We start from the raw sequence: 23,958 nt of genomic DNA on the forward strand, positions 1-23,958 counted from the left end.
GTATGGAATTTCCTACCTTATATTGCATCCTGCAGCCTCCTCCTTTGAGGAAATGAAAAAATCAGACTGAGGGGTGTGCTTAGCAGCATAGGCAGTCCCCCATGATCCGATCCTGGCCTTGAAATCACATGATCGCATCGACGATTGCGTGATTTCAATTTTCCAGCAAGTGTTTACATCAGAAATTTGTTCCAATCTAAGCACTTGCTCTCTGGCATGAAGGGGTTAAACACCACATCTTACTTTCCATTTGCTTCAAAATAAATGAGCACCAGGAGCTCCCTGTGATGTTTGCTCTCACCTGTGAGATTCTCTATTTCAAAGAGCTTCATTACTTTCTACATGATGCACCCACAATTGGCCAGGACTTTCATCTTCACTCCCTTTTAGTAAAGAATTGAGATCTGCCCATGCTAGCGGATTAACTTGATGATTTTTTTTATGCCATTGAATTTTAGATAATCATGCCCATAGCTATAAGGTGTAGGTATTATCACCTGAATCATCTAATGTACAATAATATTATACAAACACATTACTTTTATAAAAATATTGCAGCTACCTGGATACATTTATCACTGAATAAGCGGTTCCATGTGAACATACATAACTATTTCTAGTCTGTGTAACCAAGGATATCTCTGCTTTATATTATATATATATATATATATATATATATATATATATATATATATATATATATATATATATATATACAGTTGTATGCAAAAGTTTAGGCACCCCAGATAATTTCCATGATTTTCATTTTTAAATAATTGGGTGTTTGGATCAGCAATTTCATTTTGATCTATCAAATAACTGAAGGACACAGTAAAATTTCAGTAGTGAAATGAGGTTTATTGGATTAACAGAAAATGTGCAATATGCATCAAAACGAAATGAGACAGGTGCATAAATTTGGGCACCCCAACAGAAATATTGCATCAATATTTAGTAGAGCCTCCTTTAGCAGAAATAACAGCCTCTAGATGCTTCCTATAGCCTGTAATGAGTGTCTGGAGTCTGGATAAAGGTATTTTAGACCATTTTTTCTTGAAAAACATCTCTAGTTCAGTTAGGTTTGATAGTTGCCGAGCATGGACCGACCGCTTCAAATCACCCCACAGATTTTTAATGATATTCAGGTCTGGGGACTGGGATGGCCATTCCAGAACATTGCACTTGTTCCTCTACTTAAATGCAATGGTAGGTTTTGAGCAGTGTTTTGGGTCGTTCTCTTGTTGAAATATCCAGCCCCGGCGTAACTTCAACTTTGTCACTGATTCCTCAACATTATTCTCAAGTATCTGCTGATATTGAGTGGAATCCATGCGACCCTCAACTTTAACAAGATTCCCAGTACCGGCACTGGCCACACAGCCCCACAGCATGATGAAACATCCACCAAATTTTACTGTGGGTAGAAAGTGTTTGTCTTGGAACGCTGTGTTCTTTTGCCGCCATGCATAACGCCCCTTGTTATGACCAAATAACTCAATCTTTGTTTCCTCAGTCCACAGCACCTTCTTCCAAAATGAAGCTGGCTTGTCCAAATGTGCGTTTGCGTACCTCAAGCGACTCTGTTTGTGGCGTGTGTGCAGAAAAAGCTTATTTTGCATCACTCTCTCATACAGCTTCTCCTTGTGCAAAGCGCACTGAATTGTTGAACGATGCACAGTGACACCATCTGCAGCAAGATGATGTTGTAGGTCTTTGGAGGTGGTCTGTGGGCTGTTTTTGACCGTTCTCACCATCCTTTGTCTTTGCCTCTCCGATATTTTACTTGGCCTGCCACTTCTGGCCTTAACAAGAACTGTGCCTGTGGTCTTACATTTCCTCACTATGTTCCTCACAGTGGACACTGACAGCTTAAATCTCTGCGATAGCTTTTTGCAGCCTTCCCCTAAACAATAATGTTGAACAATCTTTGTTTTCAGGTCATTTGAGAGTTGTTTTGAGGCCCCCATATTGCCACTCTTCAGAGGAGAGTCAAAGAGAACAACAACTTGCAATTGGCCACCTTATATACCTTTTCTCATGATTGGATGCACCTGTCTATGAAGTTCAAGGCTTAATGGGCTCACCAAACCAATTGTGTGTTCCAATTAATCAGTGCTAGGTAGTTACAGGGATTCAAATCAACAAAATGACAAGGGTGCCCAAATTTATGCACCTGTCTAATTTCATTTTGATGCATATTGCACATTTTGTGTTAATCCAATAAACCTCATTTCACTACTGAAATATTACTGTGTCCTCAAGTTATTTGATAAATCAAAATGAAATTGCTAATCCAAACACCCAATTATTTATAAATGAAAATCATGGAAATTGTCAGGGGTGCCTAAACTTTGCATACAACTATATATATATATATATATATATATATATATATATATATATATATATATATATATATATAAATGTCAGACAGTGTGCACTCCAGAATTAAGATCCAACAGCCTTGGGTATTGCAAAATGTAAATACAAAACCAAAGAGAAAGCGCACTCCAAAGGTCTTCTTATAAGCAATTTTGTCACTTTATTATATGAACGTTTTTGAGTCAAAAATGACCCGTCCTCAGACAAACAGTGTACATTAGCACTTACCTACCACCAAGTGAACCCTACATACATGTGCGAGCTTGTGTGAATTAGAAGGTGTGTACATATACATACATCCACAAGCCTATTTAACTTGGTTAGTCTTTTCACATACATGTATGTGTCAACCTGTGTGACCTGGTAATTCTGTGCCTATACATACATGCGTAAGTCAATACATACATTTGTAAGTTATAAAAAGATTTGGTGCAACACAATGAATAACACTTTTTGTAAACATTTATTGTAAATACATATAACATTCGGTTAAAAGCATACCTTTTGCAGGAGGAATAGTATGGTGGACTGACGCGTTTTGGCTCACGCCTTACTCAAAGACCTACTAGCTATTAGCACTTCCTCCCTTAAGTAGGTGTGGCATATAATATCTGTATGTAAAAAAAAAAGTTAATTAATTAAATAATAATAATAATATATTGAGTGAAAGTATTACTGTATGGTCATTTTTCATTGAATATACAACAAAATATTATTTTTTATTTTCAATAAAAAATTAAAATATTACCTTAGAATTTTTTTTAACTTTATTGTTATATTATGTTTATGTAACTACATTGTATATTTCCTTTTATGCGTCATAAAATACATTTTAATTTAAAAAATATATATATATATAAATATATATTTGAATATGAAAAAACACATTTAGGAATCCAGAACAAGTAATAAATTAATAATTAAACCATCATGGGCAGAAGTCCAAATCTTAGTCCCCTGGCAAGCAAAAGTGGGGAAGGAATGTTTGTATAGGTCAGACAGAGCTCAACATATGTTTTAAATCTAGTCAGTGATATGAAGATCAGCTATTTGTTACTAGACCACAGTACCAGTATATTATTACTTCCCAACAAGTGCCTTAGTGTTTCCAGGCTGGCCTTGAGATACCACATGGAGACAACATGAGCATTTAAAATGATAGCAATATGGTTCAAATATAATTAAAAGATTTTTCCACTATATATGCTTTGCAAGAATACTTGTTTCAGCTATGATTTCTAGAGTTAATGGCCCCTATTTATCAAAAGTTACACAAAATTATCTATACAAAATATGCTAGATGTTACAGCAAATATTAGTACAGAAATGACTAGAATACCGCTGCCTTCTATCAGTCTCTCCCTAAAGACTGCTATGGAATAGTGGATATGGAATATAGAGGCGCAGGTCTGGTCTTGTCTGGTGGTCCGATTTGAGCCTGAGAATAAAAGGACTTCAATTTATATGTGTAGATCAACACCATATAATTAGTGCAGTATACTCACTCTGAAAGAATTCCGGCTTCTTCGTTTAAGTGTAACTGGTATACTGAATAAGATCTCTCTCTTTACACTCAAAGTGTGGTAATACACAGTGTGTATAATGTGCAGTATACTCACTCCGAAATAATCGGAATCCGGCTCCTCCTGTAATGCTTCTGGTTATAGTATAATGATTCCAAAAGGCAGCAAGCAAATATTCGTTATAAAAACAAACATTTATTTAAAATATGTCACTATGGACAAACATAAAAGCTCTCAGAAATAGCTCTACGCGTTTCAACGATACATTCGTCTTTCTCAAGAGCAGTAAAATTTGAAATTTTTACTTTTAAATTTGACTGCTCTTGAGAAAGACGAATGTATACTGCACATTATACACACTGTGTATTACCACACTTTGAGTGCAAATTTTATCATTTGCAGTTATATCGGAACTAAGAGATCTTATTCAGTATACCAGTTACACTTAAACGAAGAAGCCGGACTCTGAATTATTTCAGAGTGAGTATACTGCACTAATTATATGGTGTTGATCTACACATATAAAAGTAAAGTCCTTTTAGTCTCATGCTCAAATCGGAGCACCAGACAAGACCAGACCTGCGCCTCTATATTCCATATCCCCTATTTATCAAAGTCTGGCGGACCTGATCCGACAGTGCGGATCAGGTCCGCCAGACCTCGCTGAATACGGAGAGCAATACGCTCTCCGTATTCAGCATTGCACCAGCAGCTCACAAGAGCTGCTGGTGCAACGCCGCCCCCTGCAGACTCGCGACCAATGGGCCGCCAGCAGGGGGGTGTCAATCAACCCGATCGTACCCGATCGGGTTGATTTCCGGCAATGTCTGTCCGCCTGCTCAGAGCAAGCGGACAGGTTATGAAGCAGCGGTCTTTGTGACCTCTGCTTCATAACTGCTGTTTCTGGCGAGCCTGCAGGCTCACCAGAAACACGGGGCATCAAGCTCCATTCGGAGCTTGATAGATAGGCCCCATACTGTTTATGGGACAGTAAAGTTATAGATCAGGTAGAGCATACAAGTATAAACAACTTTCCAATTTACTTCTATCATCAATTTTAATTAGTTCTCTTGGTATCCTTTGTTAAACAGTAACCCTAGGTGAGCTCAGGAGTGTGCACGTGTCCTTAGCCATCTGGCATCAGAATTTGCAACAATGTTTATATCAATGTTATACATAGTTACAAACACTGCTGCCATTAAATGCAACAGACACTCTATGGTAGGAGAGTTTGCAACCATGTATAACATTGCTATAAACATTGTTGCAAACACTGCTGCCAGATAGCAAGGGATACATGCACATATGGAATAAGATTGCTGTCAAAAAGGCAAGTGTGTATGAGATTCTTTATCATTGTACATAAATTGTTGCATATGAATACAAATCTACATTTACAAATACAATTATTATTATTTTTAAATGCAATTTTATTTATATAATACAAATCTTGAATTACAAAGACTTCTTTTTTTTTTAAGTACAATTTTGTTTTTTGGAATTACACTTAATAAATAAATAAATGCTAATTCCAAATTTGCTAAATGACTTGTGATATCACAGCAAGTCAGTTCAGCAGTTTGACCGGAAATTAGCCACTGCTTTGTTTTTAATTAAAGAACATCAGCATCATCTGACGTAAACTTTCAACATTTATCATGTAGCATACAACATGGCTTAACATGTCAAATGTGAATATTCTCATTTGCATCACACAACACTATACAGAAGGATATTGATTTTGATGTTTTAAGTACAGTTTTCATGGTAGCAGGAAAACGGTCTGTAGCATCTGGCCTTCTTTCAGAATATAAGTTTTTTATGTTGTCATTTACCATACAACATACTTTAACATGCCTACGTGCTTATTCTGCCTTGTAGTGTATTACCAAAAAAGAAAAGTTTAATACCAAAAAACAAAATTGTACTTCTTAAAAAAATATTGGGGGGGCGATGCCTATAGCCGAAGCGGCAGGACGCATTTCTGTGGAGCTCCTGACACTAATTATCTTTAAAAGCCTTAATTGCAAGATTGCTGTTTAAAACAGAGCAAATTTATGCTCTGCAACAGTTTGGGATAATTGGAAGTTCAAATCCACATCGAGATTGCTGATCGCCTATGCTCTTCAGCTGTGCCACAAAGTGATCGCTACCTTTTGCAAGGCCGACTGTCTGCGTGACCAGGGCTGCCGCATTATACCTCCCCCGGGAAACTGGGTTACAAGGCAGCAGTTTAACACTGCTTCAAAAGATTCTTAAATGGGATGACACCAGGCGAGTACACAAGACATACTTAAGTCACAGCTCTATCACATTCACTCAGTAAGCAGACCAGATGGCGCCTAATACTACTATGATGCTTGAAGTCGTGACCCGCTTGCTGGATGAGCACTTTGCGAATATGCTCCATACATGGTCCACTGCATGGGAGGACCTACGGGCAGTTACAGTGCAAAGTGATATCAAGCATTCTATGCCCATAGTGGAAAATGGGAAAACAAACAGAGGAGATAGCACATGTGAGCGCTTGTCAGATCAAGTGGTGCCCTCATGCCAAGACCGAGTTCCGGCTGAGACCAGTGGCATATTTACCCCCCAGCAAACTATCCAAATTGAGCAAGTTAGGACAGAGGGAGGAGGAGATGGTCCTACAAGTATGCCCGACAAGCATGCCCTGGATTTATCGACTGAGCAATCTGTAGCGTGGAGCGCTGAATCTACGGCACAAACATCGCAAGTGCAGGAACAGACTTGGGCCGAGAACACTCTACCTGCTCAAAGGAACACCCAGCGGCATCGGAGTAACTCCACTAAACATCAAAGGACTCCAGTTAAGACCACAACCGCTGGTAAGAAGGATCCCTGGGCTCCCATCGCTTGGATTGCGATATGGAGAGAAGTTGAGACACTAGTACCACACCCTAGTAAAGATCACCGATTTGAGGGCTCTGCCGTTGCCCAAAGGAACCATCATTATTACTGCAACTCTCCCATTTCACATCATCTGACTTTGGTAAAGCTTGGTATTGGGTAAGCTGTGCATACAGGGACCGGTGCAAATTTATGCCCATAACTAGGCATATCATAAGCCGATTGACACTGTGTGGGTTAATTACTGGGACTGTCTTACTCAAACCAACACAGCCACGCTTGTCCTCAGTACAATCGTTGTTATTATTGGTATTCTTGTTGTTTATTATATATATATTTTTTTTACTTATTACTAAACCCTAGCTAGTGAATATTCCCACTGCAGAAATTCATGGAAAAGGTGGCTTCTTAGTTCAGGTGCTTTCAGTGCCTTGGGGAGTTGAGACAGACCGTTAGACTACTGATGCCATGAGGACAAAGTTTTTAAGCTTCAGTTGATAATCTGAAAACTGTCTATATCATTTACAAACTGCTGTAACTGTGGGGACTATAAATATGTGCACTCATGTAAACCGCTAGAACATTGTAGTTTCAAAATGCTATTCTTGCTAGGTGGCGAAGTCAATTTCCTATGTACATTTCTAAATAGACTGCAATTGTTGGCCATCAAATTAATTCCATTCAGAGTTAAGATCCTAGTACCTATGACTTAAATTTGTAATTGTGCTGATACTACAGGTGGATAGTGCCTTAATTAGATTGCTAAAATTGATAGGCCTTATTGTGTATCACAATGCTAATATATATATATATATATATATATATATATATATATATATATATCAGGGACGTGCACTCATAGGAGGCAGGGGAGGCAGTGCCTACCCTGCCATATGTGGGCAAAGCTTAATTACATTTTAATTAAAACAAAACAAAAAGTCCAAAAAAAGATAATTTCCCCCCCATGTAATGCTATGGAGAGGCAGGTACAGGAACGCTTCTCTCCATTGCAGTACATGAGTCAATGGAAAAGCTGTGCTGCAGCGCCACCTGTGTTCTGTCAATATATTAGCAGCAAAAATTGGGACAAGTAGGAGGCACCCCTCTTGATGCCTCCTAGCAAGTGAAGATAGATTTATCAGAAGGAGGATGCAGTGAGCAGAGTCATGTGACACAACTGGAAGCTGAGGTAAGCTAAGAACAGATGACACCAAGCAGAAGAGTAAAGTAGTATTCTACATCTCTTGTGATTCACAAATTGTGTTCAGATACAGCTCATTAACAGGGGGACAGTAAGTGAGCATAACCCAAGCAGAAGAGTAAAGTAGTATTCTACATCTCTTGTGATTCACAAATTGTGTTCAGATACAGCTCATTAACAGTGGGACAGTAAGTGAGCATAACCCAATACTGACAGGAAGTCAAAGGGTCAATTTAAATTTAAATCCATAATTTAAAACCCAGAGTTTGAAGTTAAGTGTGCAGTGTCCACATTATTTAAATTAAAATTTTTGACATTGAATATTGCTAAGCCTCCCTTTTTCATGATTATTTTATTTAATTAGGTACAAACTACATATATGTTATGTCTGTTCAGTCAGAGGATGCAGTATCTATTTTATTTTTCTCTGTGTCTCCATTTATTTAACCCCTTAAGGACCAAGGCCATTTTTCAATTTCTTTCCCTTAAAGACCAGGGCTATTTTTACATTTCTGCGGTGTTTGTGTTTAGCTGTAATTTTCCTCTTACTCATTTACTGTACCCACACATATTATATACCGTTTTTCTCGCCACTAAATGGACTTTCTAAAGATACCATTATTTTCATCATATCTTATAATTTATTATTAAAAAAATTATAAAATATGAGGAAAAAATGGAAAAAAACACACTTTTTCTAACTTTGACCCCCAAAATCTGTTACACATCTACAACCACCAAAAAACAACCATGCTAAATAGTTTCTAAATTTTGTCCTGAGTTTAGAAATACCCAATGTTAACACGTTCTTTTTTTTTGCAAGTTATAGGGCAATAAATACAAGTAGCACTTTGCTATTTCAAAGCCACTTTTTTTCAAAATGAGCACTAGTTACATTGGAACCCTGATATCTGTCAGGAATACCTGAATATCCCTTAACATGTATATATTTTTTTTAGAAGACATTCCAAAGTATTGATCTAGGCCCATTTTGGTATATTTCATGCCACCATTTCACCGCCAATGCGATCAAATAAAAAAAATTGTTCAATTTTTCACAAATTTTTTCACAAACTTTAGGTTTCTCACAGAAATTATTTACAAACAACTTGTGCAATTATGGCATAAATGGTTGTAAATGCTTCTCTGGGATCCCCTTTGTTCAGAAATAGCAGACTTATATGGCTTTGGTGTTGCTTTTTGGTAATTAGAAGGCTGCTAAATGCCACTGCGCACCACACGTGTTTTATGCCCAGCAGTGAAGGGGTTAATTAGGGAGCATGTAGGGAGCTTGTAGAGTTAATTTTAGCTTTAGTGTAGTGTAGTAGACAACCCAAAGTATTGATCTAGACCCATTTTGGTATATTTAATGCCACCATTTCACCGCCAAATGCGATCAAATTTTAAAAAACGTAAATTTTTTCGCAATTTTAGGTTTCTCACTGAAATTATTTACAAACAGCTTGTGCAATTATGGCACAAATGGTTGTTAATGCTTCTCTGGGATCCCCTTTGTTCAGAAATAGCAGACATATATGGTTTTGGCGATGCTTTTTGGTAATTAGAAGGCTGCTAAATGCCGCTGCACATCACACGTGTATTATGTCTAGCAGTGAAGGGGTTAATTAGGGATCTTGTAGGGAACTTGCAGGGTTAATGTTAGCTTTAGTGTAGAGATCAGCCTCCCACCTAACACAGCAGACCCCCTGATCCCTCCCAAACAGCTCTCTTCCCTCCCCCACCCCACAATTGTCCCCGCCATCTTAAGTACTGGCAGAAAGTCAGTACTAAAATAAAAGGTATCTTTTTTTTTAATTATTTTTTTTAGCATATTTACATATGCTGCTGTGTAGAATACCCCTTAGCCCCAAACCTCCCTGATCCCCCCCAAACAGCTCTCTAACCCTCCCCTTCTACATTATTGGGAGCCATTTTGGGTACTGGCAGCTGTCTGCCAGTACCCAGTTTACAAAAAAATATATATTTTTTTATTTTTTCCCCACTTTTCTGTAGTGTAGCTTCCCCCCTCCAAAGAATAAAACCCCCACCCCCTCCCAGATCACTTCGATTGTTTAAAATAAATTTTTATTCCCCCTCTCTGCCTCTATATTTTAACAAACTGTTCCATAGTGTAATGGTTCCCACCCGCTCCCTCCCCGTGCACGCGCCCGCCCGCCTCCCTGCGTGCACGCGCGCGTGTCCGTGCGCGCCCCCAGCGAGCCCGCCCACGATCCCGCCCACCGCTGCATTACGACATGCACCGATGGCCGCCCACCCGCCTCCCACGTCGGCTCCCACCCACCAACGATTGCGGGCCATCGATGTCCGGTGCAGAGAGGGCCACAGAGTGGCTCTCTCTGCATCGGATGGGGTAAAATGTTATTGCAGTGATGCCTCGATATCGAGGCATCACTGCAATAACCGGAAAGCGGCTGGAAGCGATTAGGATCGCTTCCAGCCGCTTTCAACCCCAACGTCGTACAGGGTACGTCGCTGGTCTTTAAAGACCAGGTTGTGTGCGACGTACCCTGTACGACGCGTGTCGTTAAGGGGTTAAAGACTGCTGTTAACTTGTAATTCACAAATCAATTGAAAGCTGTTGCATTGTGTTTTTAATATGTGCTGCTTTTATACAAGTTTATATTAATAAAAAGGAGATAATGAGTCATTTAAAAAATATATGTAATTATTGTAGTTAAATGTTTTTAGAAATAATGCCACTGTAAAGTAACTAGTTAAACACATAGTCAAAGGGAGACATTTAAAATTAAACTTTTATGATTGAGGTAGAGCATGCTATTTTAATAGACTTTTCAAGTTATTTATATTTTGAGAATTAGCATCAACTGTTACTGGCCCCATGTCAGCAAATCAAATTAGTTTTTGAAAGGAACATGAAAGTCATAATTATATTTCCACCATTCAGATAGAAAAAATAATAATAATAATAAATAAATAAATAAACTTTCTATTTTACTTTTATTATTATGTACTTAATTCTTTTGGTATCCTTTGGTGTCCTTTGTTGAAGAGCATACCTAAGTTGGATGTGCACGTGCATTTCTTGAACATCATATTGCATCTGCTGTGTTGGCAGTATTGATAACTTGTCCTTTGTGTAAAACTTGTATGGTAAATTATTTCTATTTTTACAATACAGTAGTGAGTAGAGAAGAGATTGTGTATCATTCTAATTGCTTAGTAACTGGCACTGTGCCACAGAATTGTGTGAGTGTGTATGTGAGCAGAGTGTGTGTGGGTGTCAGTGAGCAGAGTATGTGTGCTTTATTCTCCAGGTAATCAATACATTTCCGATGAGCTTGTGCTTTAGTGCAGTGTTTCTCAACAATGGTCCTCAAGTACCCCCAACAGGCCAGGTTTTCATTATAGCCGAATCAGTGCACAGGTGAAGTAATCAGCTGATCAGTAACTCAGTGGTTACTAACTTGCTCTCACCCATCACCTGATTATGTCACCTGTGCACTGGTTCAGCTATCATTTAAACCTGCCCTGTTGGGGGTACTTGCGGCCCTCTGTACATGTGTTTCTCCAGCGTATCATATCTAGTGCCTCACCAGTCTCTGACCTCACTGCACGTCACTGATATATATATATATATATATATATATATATATATATATATATATATATATATATATAAAAAAACTTGGGCTAATGTGCAGGCACAAAATAAATATATTGTCAATCTCACATTAAGTCTATGCCATTTCAGCAGAGAATATAGCCAGTTCCCAGAGGGGAGTCCTACTGTGCATATTTAAGTACCTGATTGTTTGGTAGATATGTTTTATATGCCCTTTGGGGTACATTACTCCTTATTTAGGAGTCACTTCTACATTATATAGCACCCGATATGGCTAGGTTGTTTAGCAAGGTTAACAAGATGGCTCCCTCCAACACAGTACAGACTAGCGCTAACCAGATGTTATGCTTGACTATAGTGGAAGGCTCCCTGGTGTTGCTCTTTATATGTTATTATGTTTATATCTGGTTATATTTATGTATTGACAGAAAATGAGGTTATTCAGATGAGATCCAAAAGTGGTCTCCTTAGTTGGTATTTACCTCCAATAACATGTTTACATAGATTTGAGGTCCAAAAATGGCCTCATATATCAGTTCGGTGGTATATAGCATATTTGGTATACTATCTACTTATTGCACCCTTTTCTTTTTTTATATCTTTCTGGAATACATGTCATTAATGTACAACGCTATGTCTTATATTATTTGTATTCCAAAATTCTTGCTGTGCTATTTTATTATGTTCCATGAATGCCTTGTTATAAACCTCAAATAAAACTTTAAAAAAAAAAATAATTGAATTGTATTTGTAATTAAAGATTTGTATTTGAGGTAATTTATTTAATTGTAGTGTAAGATTAGGTGTTAGTGTAAGACAGGTTAGGTTTTATTTTACAGGTTAATTTGTATTTATTTTAGCTAGGTAGTTATTAAATATTTAATAACTATTTACTAACTATTCTACCTAGTTAAAATAAATACAAACTTGCCTTTGAAATAAAAATAAACCCTAAGCTAGATACAATGTAACTATTAGTTATATTGTAGCTATCTTAGGGTTTATTTTACAGGTAAGTATTTAGTTTTAAATAGGAATTATTTAGTTATTAATTATAGGTTTTATTTATATTTATTTTAATTATATTTATGTTAGGGGGTGTTAGGGTTAGACTTAGGTTTAGGGGTTAATAAATTTAATATAGTGGCGACAACGTTGGGGACGGCAGATTAGGGGTTAATAATATTTAACTAGTGTTTGCGAGGCAGGAGTGCGGCGGTTTAGGGGTTGATATGTTTATTATAGTGGCAGCGGCGTTGGGGGCGGCAGATTAGCGGTTAATAAGTGTAGGTAGGTTGCGGCGATATTGGGGGCGGCAGATTAGGGGTTAAAAATATAATGTAGGTGTCGGCGATGTTGGGGGCAGCAGATTAGAGGTTAATAAATATAATGCAGGTGTCGGCAATGTTGGGGGCAGCAGATTAGGGGTTAATAAGTATAATGTAGGTGTCGGCGATGTCCGGAGCGGCAGATTAGGGGTTAATAAATATAATGTAGGTGTCGGCGATGTCGGGGGTGGCAGATTAGGGGTTAATAAGTGTAAGATTAGGGGTGTTTAGACTCAAGGTTCATGTTAGGGTGTTAGGTGTAAATATACATTTTTTTTCCCCATAGGAATCAATGGGGCTGCGTTACGGAGCTTTACGCTGCTTTATTGCAGGTGTTAGGCTTTTTTTCAGCTGGCTCTCCCCATTGATGTCTGTGGGAAAATTGTGCATGAGCACATACAACCAGCTCACCGCTGACTTAAGCAGCGTTGGTATTGGGGTGCAGTCAGGACCGTCTTTAACACAGGGCAAAAGGGGCAGCTGCCCTGGGCCCAGTCTTTGTTGAGGGGCCCAAGAGTCCAAAAAAAAAAAAATTTTTTTTTTTTTAGTTCATGCCAGACTGCTGATGTCATGTGACATGGGACACACACACAGTCAGTCCTAATATTGTCACAGTCAAAAGTTCTCTGCTTATATTTATTTGTGAGAAACTGTGCCAGACCGTTCCGATGTCAAGTGACATTCCAAGCTAGTGCCATCTGCTGTTTTAGATGTGCACTGTGCAGCACTGGATGCTAAGCCCTAACTAGGGATCCAGTCAATCCCACTGCATCAGAAAAGGTCCTGCTGCGGTTACCACTGTTACCAGGTAAGTGCTCTGGTGGTGGGTATTGTTTCTGGGTAGGGCTGACTATAGGCGCATGCAGCCGAAAGCTGGAGTGGCAGGCACATGAGGATTTGAGCATCTGTGCAGCTGCACACACTTCTCTCTTCAGTCTTGAGGCTGTGTGACTCGTCTGTATCCATGCAGCCTTGGGCAGACTGCATCCAGTCTGCTGGACCCTTAGCCCTGCTCTTTCTGCTGTGGCTCTAAGATCAACTAATTGAAGTTTGTTAGGAAAACAGTGCTTTGTAGAAAGGTGTCAGTGGGAAGAATAAGTGAGTGTACACATGCCCCTCCCCCATGCAGTATTGTCTAGTGCAGGATGAGGGGGAACTTGTTCCTAGCAAAGTAGTGACATGTGCTGCTGTGGCTGATGTATAGTGTCATGCTGATACTTCACACATTAAGGTAAGGTTTATTTTTATAGTTTTTATTTCTCTCTGTTTCAGATTTTACAGATTCCCATAGTAGTTCTACTGTTCCAGTCAGTAAACTTATATCTGTCTGCACCTCCATGCTTCCGCCTCAGTCTTTACCTTGCTTTGCTCCTGTTGGCTGCCCTAAATCTCTTTAACCAGCTAACCTCACACCAGAATCACATTCAAAAGCATATTAAATTAATCCAGAGTGGAGGAATTTATATATTTATTTACTTATTAGTACTGCTTAGGTCCAGTTTCCCATATTGTAATTTTTTTTAATGATTAGCCCAGCAGTGGATGATCCACTGCTGAGCTAATAATTTAAAAAAATATATAAAATAAATTGATTTAGTTGTTTTTTGGGATGTTGTGGTGGAGAGCGAAATTGCATGGGGGGGGGGCAAGAAAATGTTTGCCCAGGGTCCAGTCAATATTAAAGACGGCCCTGGGTGCAGTATGGAGCTCAATTTTGCTCTACGCTCACTTCTTGCCTTTTAATGCCGGGTTTATAAAAACCTGTAATACCAGCGCTGTAGGTAAGTGAGCGGTGACAATAACGTGCAAGTTAGTACCGCACCTCTCATTAAGCAAAACTCGTAATCTATCCGATTGTTATTTTTTACTTATTTTTTTTATCTGTTAAAAATATAAAACCCTGATGAATCTTAGTTTCTTTTCATAATTTTATTATGAACACAAGACTATTTATACCTGTTCCTAAAACATACCCACACTCTAATTGTGCCACTATTTTAATGCTGGCAATATCATAAACACCTAAATTCCTCTCTATTGACTAATAATAACATCAGTCAACCTTGAAATTTGTTTTATACAAACAGGATCCAAATTGTTATAGCCTTATATCATAATGGATAAGGTTCTAGAACACAAACATAACAAGCACAGCCTCAATATCTCTCCTAATGAGGGGGTGTTTCTTGTGCTAAGAGATAAATATGTAAACACACAGACTGGTGTATGTGTATAAGCCAAGAGTTATGGCAAAGGGAGTGAGTGGAATTGAAAGTATGTGGAATGGGCAGTTTATGAAATGTTGAATTGTAGGTAATTCCATTTCCTCCAAAATCTATTCAGTTAAAGCACAGGGTGTGAACTGAGGGATACTTGGACCATGGCCATGAGGAGAATGCCTCACACTTTGTGTAATTGTCATATAAGTGCTTGATGGTATTTAAAAAGGATATTATATGCAAATACAAAGTCTAAATATACTAGCATTTTCTCACATTTCTCAATTTTCTTTTCCCCCCTCTAAATACCTCATCTATTTTTGACTCCATACCTCTTTCTGCATCTTCTTTTTTATCTCTCAATTCTGTCTTTCATTGCCTCTCTGTCTCTTTCTTACTGTCAAGTTTCTCTCTCTCACTTTTGGACTGCAGTGCACTTTTCTGTTTATCAATTTAGCCTTGTTTGCTGCTTTGGCCAATGTAACAAACAACCTACAGTTTTAGAATAGAATCAAGACAGTTCTCACTTGTAAATGTGAACTTAATATTTAAAGTTTGTATTATATGCCATATGCCTAAGGTATCACACACCCTGCTAATTGTGTTTTTCTTTGTAACATTGTTCAAAAGAGGGTACTCAGCTCTTCTTAATGAAAACTCTATTGCCACTCTAGTGACATTGATTTGTCAACCAATATAAAGCAAATGTTTGCATATATGACCCCTAAAAACTAATGGCCAGGTTACGAGTGGAACGCAAATGTTTGCGCATGAGCAATAAAAGGTTTATAGCGTGTATTTGCGCTTGTCTGACTTATCACACATATTTTCGAGTTGAAAGTAAACGTGATCGATTGAGCACAATCGCGATTTACGCTAGAATGATTACCACGACTACAGAGCTCTGGTTAAATGTTTCACAAAAATAAATATTTGCACAAAACACATAATATAATACAGTACAAAGTACAGTTACACTTATAATAACTAATAAAAATGATTTAAAAAATATATATTGCACACAAAAGTTATAAGGGCTCAAAAATATGATATCTCAGGTGTTAGGGAAAAAAAAAGGCAGGCAAACACATATATATATATATATATATATATATACTAGTCCTAAAGCCCGTTGACACGGGCCGTGTTGTGTGATATTTATTTATTCTCTCTCTCCTCTCTCTTCTCTCTTCTCTCCACCTCTGCTGCCGGGTCCTCGCGCTGCGTTGTTTCACCCCCTGCGCGTGCGATCATCTCTGCTGCCGGGTCCTCGCGCTGCGTTGTTTCACCCCCTGCGCGTGCGATCATCTCTGCTGCCGGGTCCTCGCGCTGCCTTGTTTCACCCCCTGCGCGTGCGATCATCTCTGCTGCCGGGTCCTCGCGCTGCGTTGTTTCACCCCCTGCGCGTGCGATCAGCTGCAAGAGTTTGTCTGAACTGCGCATGACGGCTTCAGACAAACTCTTGTCTTTTATAATATAGGATATATATATATATATATATATATATATATAGTTTTGGGATCCAAGCACTCACTGTAAGTGTATATTTGCCTGGGTGCACTCTATGGTAGATAGGTAGAAACTTTAACGAAAGTTCAGTCACCGCTGAACATAGCATACACTCTCATATTAAGAAACAGTCTTGACAAAGGTCCCTGTGAGGAACGAAACGTTGACTGACTGAATTGATGTACTATTAATAAAAAAATTGTGTTAATTAAGACCTGTAAGTGCCTCTTCTTTCCTTGAAGTTTTTATATATATATATATATATATATATATATATATATATATATATATATATATATATGTGTGCTTTGGAATCCTTTGCAGTTAAGTAGATGTAAACATGTAAAAGCATATTTATACAATATTCATATTTAATAAAGTGTTATACTGTGTATTTCCTGTAAATATTCCCCATTCCAATGTTCTACACATAGCAGAATATGTTCTATGCATTTATAACTAGATATTCCTATATATATCTGTATATATCTACGCATATATATAATCATATTGATATATAGGTATAGATATATATTGTACAAAAAACCCATCAGATATATATATAGAAATAATTATTTATTTATTAATAAACAGAACATATTCTGTTATGTGAAGAACATTGGAATGTGAAATATTCCTATTTTCATGTTGAGTTAGCGCACATGAGAATATGTGATTGGGTTTGCATGAGAGTAGGGTGTTTTTTTCACTTTTATTTCTCCCTTAACTTCTATGGGTGAATACGTGAACGTGCACGCGATATTGTAGGTTCAAGCATACTTCTAGTGCAGTAAAAGCTTGAGCTGGAGCGTTAATTAGCGTTCCACTAGTAATCTGGCCCTTAATCAGCTACATAGCTGTTCTAACCCATGAATTGGGCCCAGAGCAAATGTTTTTAAATCCACTCTGTGTGCATGGGTAAGTGAAATCAGGCTGAAAGAAGCTAGAAGAGTCACAGAATTTTTTTTTTTTTTAAAGTAAAATAGAATATATGGGCACATTGTATTGATTAGCCACACTCTACAATCCCTTTCTGAACAAATCTGAACCATAACGGTTTAGACCAGAGCTAGATAACATTGTTCTTGATTGCACCACGTCTGCAAAGAGTCACCCATTAGTCTGTGCAATGCCTAATCTTTATGTCTCTACAAAATAACTACATACTATTGGATTATCTTCATATTTTTACAATGTTTAGTTACAGACTATATGTTAATTAAATTACATTTTAGTGAGAAACCATAAGAATATACACACACATATATATATCAAATAAGTCCAAGAGAGCACTCGCCGTGTTGCAAACAGTTTTAATCCATATTGAGAATATATATTAAAACTGATTGCAACACGGCGAGTGCTTTCTTTGGACTTATTTGCTTGATATTATGTGGGATGCACCCCGGCTTAAAGAGGAATAGTGAGTCTTGGTCTTTTGCATTAGTGTGTATATATATATATATTCCTCGTTTGCAAGAAGGCACTCACTGGTCTTTAGTAAAAAACAACTTTTAATTCATAGATTTAAAAAGCAATTACACCCATAACGTTTCGATGTCGTTATGACATCTTTGTCAAATGTTCAGCGATTTTCTACTTTGGAAACATGTTTGTTCTATATTGGTGATGTTAGCAGAACATTTGACAAAGATGTCATAACGACATCGAAACGTTATGGGTGTAATTGCTTTTTAAATCTATGAATTAAAAGTTGTTTCTTTCATGTAATTAGCAAGAGTCCATGAGCTAGTGACGTATGGGATATACATTCCTACCAGGAGGGGCAAAGTTTCCCAAACCTCAAAATGCCTATAAATACAACCCTCACCACACCCACAAATCAGTTTTACAAACTTTGGAGGTGGTGAAGTAAGTTTGTGCTAGATTCTACGTTGATATGCGCTCCGCAGCAGGCTGGAGCCCGGTTTTCCTCTCAGTGTGCAGTGAATGTCAGAGGGATGTGAGGAGAGTATTGCCTATTTGAATGCAGTGATCTCCTTCTACGGGGTCTATTTCATAGGTTCTCTGTTATCGGTCGTAGAGATTCATCTCTTACCTCCCTTTTCAGATCGACGATATACTCTTATTTATATACCATTACCTCTGCTGATTTTCGTTTCAGTACTGGTTTGGCTTTCTACAAACGTGTAGATGAGTGTCCTGGGGTAAGTAAATCTTATTTTTTGTGACACTCTAAGCTATGGTTGGGCACTTTATTTATAAAGTTCTAAATATATGTATTCAAACATTTATTTGCCTTGACTCAGAATGTTCAACATTCCTTATTTTCAGACAGTCAGTTTCATATTTGGGATAATGCGTTTGAATCAATCATTTTTTCTTACCTTAAAAATTTGACTTTTTTTCCCTGTGGGCTGTTAGGCTTGCGGGGGCTGAAAATGCTTCATTTTATTGCGTCATTCTTGGCGCGGACTTTTTTGGCGCAAAAAATCTTTTCTGTTGCGTCATTTTTTGACGTCCTTTTGCGCCAAAAATGTTGGCGTTCCGGATGTGGCGTCATTTTTGGCGCCAAAAAGCATTTAGGCACCAAACAATGTGGGCGTATTATTTGGCGCCAAAAAATATGGGCGTCGCTTTTGTCTCCACATTATTTCAGTCTGATTTTTTCTTTGCTTCTGGTTACTAGAAGCTTGTTTATTGGCATTTTTTCCCATTCCTGAAACTGTCATTTAAGGAATTTGATCAATTTTGCTTTATATGTTGTTTTTTCTCTTACATATTGCAAGATGTCTCACGTTGCATCTGAGTCAGAAGATACTTCAGGAAAATCGCTGTCTAGTGCTGGAACTACCAAAGCTAAGTGTATCTGCTGTAAACTTTTGGTAGCTATTCCTCCGGCTGTTGTTTGTATTAATTGTCATGACAAACTTGTTAAAGCAGATAATATTTCCTTTAGTAATATACCATTGCCTGTTGCAGTTCCTTCAACATCTAAGGTGCAGAATGTTCCTGATAACATAAGAGATTTTGTTTCTGAATCCATCAAGAAGGCTATGTCTGTTATTTCTCCTTCTAGTAAACATAAAAAATCTTTTAAAACTTCTCTCTCTACAGATGAATTTTTAAATGAACATCATCATTCTGATTCTGATGACTCTTCTGGTTCAGAGGATTCTGTCTCAGAGATTGATGCTGATAAATCTTCATATTTATTTAAAATGGAATTTTTTCGTTCTTTACTTAAGGAAGTACTAATTGCTTTAGAAATAGAGGATTCTGGTCCTCTTGATACTAATTCTAAACGTTTAGATAAGGTGTTTAAATCTCCTGTGGTTATTCCAGAAGTTTTTCCTGTTCCTAATGCTATTTCTGAAGTAATTTCCAGAGAATGGGATAAATTGGGTAATTCATTTACTCCTTCTAAACGTTTTAAGCAATTATATCCTGTGACGTCTGACAGATTAGAATTTTGGGACAAAATCCCTAAGTTGATGGGGCTATTTCTACCCTTGCTAAACGTACTACTATTCCTACGTCAGATGGTACTTCGTTTAAAGATCCTTTAGATAGGAAAATTGAATCCTTTCTAAGAAAAGCTTATCTGTGTTCAGGTAATCCTGCTATATCTTTGGCTGATGTTGCTGCAGCTTCAACTTTTTGGTTGGAGACTTTAGCGCAACAAGTAACAGATCATGATTCTCATAATATTATTATTCTTCTTCAGCATGCTAATAATTTTATCTGTGATGCCATTTTTGATATTATCAGAGTTGATGTCAGGTTTATGTCTCTAGCTATTTTAGCTAGAAGAGCTTTATGGCTTAAAACTTGGAATGCTGATATGGCTTCTAAATCAACTCTACTTTCCATTTCTTTCCAGGGTAACAAATTATTTGGTTCTCAGTTGGATTCCATTATCTCAACTGTTACTGGTGGGAAAACATAATTTATGCTTACCTGATAAATTTATTTCTCTTGTAGTGTATCCAGTCCACGGATCATCCATTTCTTATGGGATATTAACTCCTCCCCAACAGGAAGTGCAAGAGGATTCACCTAGCAGAGCTGCTATATAGCTCCTCCCCTAACTGCCATTACCAGTCATTCGACCGAAAACATGCAGAGAAAGGAAAACCATAGGGTACAGTGGTGACTGTAGTTTAATGGAAAAATTACCTGCCTTAAAGTGACAGGGCGGGCCGTGGACTGGATACACTACAAGAGAAATAAATTTATCAGGTAAGCATAAATTATGTTTTCTCTTGTTAAGTGTATCCAGTCCACGGATCATCCATTACTTATGGGATACCAATACCAAAGCTAAAGTACACGGATGACGGGAGGGACAGGCAGGCTCTTTATACGGAAGGAACCACTGCCTGAAGAACCTTTCTCCCAAAAACAGCCTCCGAAGAAGCAAAAGTGTCAAATTTGTAAAATTTGGAAAAAGTATGAAGAGAAGACCAAGTTGCAGCCTTGCAAATCTGTTCAACAGAAGCCTCATTCTTAAAGGCCCAAGTGGAAGCCACAGCTCTAGTAGAATGTGCTGTAATTCTTTCAGGAGGCTGCTGTCCAGCAGTCTCATAGGCTAACCGTATTATGCTACGAAGCCAAAAGGAGAGAGAGGTAGCCGAAGCTTTTTGTCCTCACCTCTGACCAGAATAAACGACAAACAGGGAAGACGTTTGTCGAAAATCCTTAGTTGCCTGTAGATAAAATTTCAGGGCACGGACTACATCTAGATTGTGTAGCAGACGTTCCTTTTTCGAAGAAGGATTAGGACACAAAGATGTAACCACAATCTCTTGATTGATATTCCTGTTAGTGACCACCTTAGGTAGGAACCCAGGTTTAGTACGCAGAACTACCTTGTCTGAATGAAAAATCAGATAAGGAGAATCACAATGTAAGGCAGATAACTCAGAGACTCTTCGAGCCGAGGAAATCGCCATTAAAAACAGAACTTTCCAAGATTACAACTTGATATCAATGGAATGAAGGGGTTCAAACGGAACCCCCTGTAAAACATTAAGAACTAAGTTCAAACTCCATGGTGGAGCAACAGTTTTAAACACAGGCTTGATCCTAGCTAAAGCCTGACAAAAAGCTTGAACGTCCGGAACTTCTGACAGACGTTTGTATAAAAGAATGGACAGAGCTGAAATCTGTCCCTTTAAGGAACTAGCGGATAAACCCTTTTCTAAACCTTCTTGTAGAAAAGACAATATCCTCGGAATCCTAACCTTACTCCATGAGTAACTCTTGGATTCGCACCAATATAAGTATTTGCGCCATATCTTATGGTAAATCTTTCTGGTAACAGGCTTCCTAGCCTGTATCAATAACCTTAATACAAGCGTTCAATTTCCAAGCAGTCAGCTTCAGAGAAATTAGATTTTGATGTTTGAAGGGACCCTGGATCAGAAGGTCCTGTTTCAGAGGTAGCGACCAAGGTGGACAGGATGACATGTCCACTAGATCTGCATACCAAGTCCTGCGTGGCCATGCAGGCGCTATTAGAATCACTGATGCTCTCTCCTGTTTGATTCTGGCAATCAATCGAGGAAGCATCGGGAAGGGTGGAAACACATAAGCCATCCCGAAGGTCCAAGGTGCTGTCAAAGCATCTATCAGAACCGCTCCCGGATCCCTGGATCTGGACCCGTAACGAGGAAGCTTGGCGTTCTGTCGAGACGCCATGAGATCTATCTCTGGTTTGCCCCAATGTCGAAGTATTTGGGCAAAGACCTCCGGATGAAGTTCCCACTCCCCCGGATGAAAAGTCTGACGACTTAAGAAATCCGCCTCCCAGTTCTCCACTCCCGGGATGTGGATTGCTGACAGGTGGCAAGAGTGAGACTCTGCCCAGCGAATTATCTTTGATACTTCCATCATTGCTAGGGAGCTTCGTGTCCCTCCCTGATGGTTGATGTAAGCTACAGTCGTGATGTTGTCCGACTGAAACCTGATGAACCCCCGAGTTGTTAACTGGGGCCAAGCCAGAAGGGCATTGAGAACTGCTCTCAATTCCAGAATGTTTATTGGTAGGAGACTCTCCTCCTGATTCCATTGTCCCTGAGCCTTCAGAGAATTCCAGACAGCGCCCCAACCTAGTAGGCTGGCGTCTGTTGTTACAATTGTCCAGTCCGGCCTGCTGAATGGCATCCCCCTGGACAGATGTGGCCGAGAAAGCCACCATAGAAGAGAATTTCTGGTCTCTTGATCCAGATTCAGAGTAGGGGACAAGTCTGAGTAATCCCCATTCCACTGACTTAGCATGCACAATTGCAGCGGTCTGAGATGTAGACGTGCAAAGGGTACTATGTCCATTGCTGCTACCATTAAGCCGATCACCTCCATGCATTGAGCTACTGACGGGTGTTGAATGGAATGAAGGACACGGCATGCATTTTGAAGCTTTGTTAACCTGTCTTCTGTCAGGTAAATCTTCATTTCTACAGAATCTATAAGAGTCCCCAAGAAGGGAACTCTTGTGAGTGGAAAGAGAGAACTCTTCTTTTCGTTCACCTTCCATCCATGCGACCTTAGAAATGCCAGTACTAACTCTGTATGAGACTTGGCAGTTTGAAAGCTTGAAGCTTGTATCAGAATGTCGTCTAGGTACGGAGCTACCGCAATTCCTCGCGGTCTTAGTACCGCCAGAAGAGCACCCAGAACCTTTGTGAAGATTCTCGGAGCCGTAGTCAATCCGAATGGAAGAGCTACAAACTGGTAATGCCTGTCTAGAAAGGCAAACCTTAGATACCGGTAATGATCTTTGTGAATCGGTATGTGAAGGTAAGCATCCTTTAAATCCACTGTGGTCATGTACTGACCCTTTTGGATCATGGGTAAAATTGTCCGAAAAGTTTCCATTTTGAACGATGGAACTCTTAGGAATTTGTTTAGGATCTTTAAATCCAAGATTGGCCTGAAAGTTCCCTCTTTTTTGGGAACCACAAACAGATTTGAGTAAAACCCATGTCCTTGTTCCGACCGCGGAACCGGATGGATCACTCCCATTAATAAAAGATCTTGTACGCAGCGTAGAAACGCCTCTTTCTTTATTTGGTTTGTTGACAACCTTGACAGATGAAATCTCCCTCTTGGGGGAGAGAATTTGAAGTCTAGAAGGTATCCCTGAGATATGATCTCTAACGCCCAGGGATCCTGGACATCTCTTGCCCAAGCCTGGGCGAAGAGAGAAAGTCTGCCCCCCACTAGATCCGTTCCCGGATCGGGGGCCCTCGATTCATGCTGCCTTAGGGGCAGCAGCAGGTTTCCTGGCCTGCTTGCCCTTGTTCCAGGACTGGTTAGGTCTCCAGAGATTTAGAAGTAACGTCAGCTGACCAGGATT

At 38.8% G+C, this 23,958-nt stretch overlaps 1 long non-coding RNA gene across 1 annotated transcript in view; it reads right to left on the reverse strand.

Annotated features, from left to right (window-relative positions):
- Positions 1-23,958, reverse strand: part of LOC128649884 (uncharacterized) — a 144,569-nt gene that overhangs the window by 92,076 nt on the left and 28,535 nt on the right. The window contains exon 2 of the long non-coding RNA XR_008400704.1: positions 2,884-2,993. This is a non-coding gene — a long non-coding RNA (uncharacterized LOC128649884). The remainder of the gene's footprint in view (positions 1-2,883; positions 2,994-23,958) is intronic.

The sequence above is a fragment of the Bombina bombina genome, chromosome 1, assembly GCF_027579735.1.
Source record: "Bombina bombina isolate aBomBom1 chromosome 1, aBomBom1.pri, whole genome shotgun sequence".
Classification (NCBI taxonomy): Eukaryota; Metazoa; Chordata; class Amphibia; order Anura; family Bombinatoridae; genus Bombina; species Bombina bombina.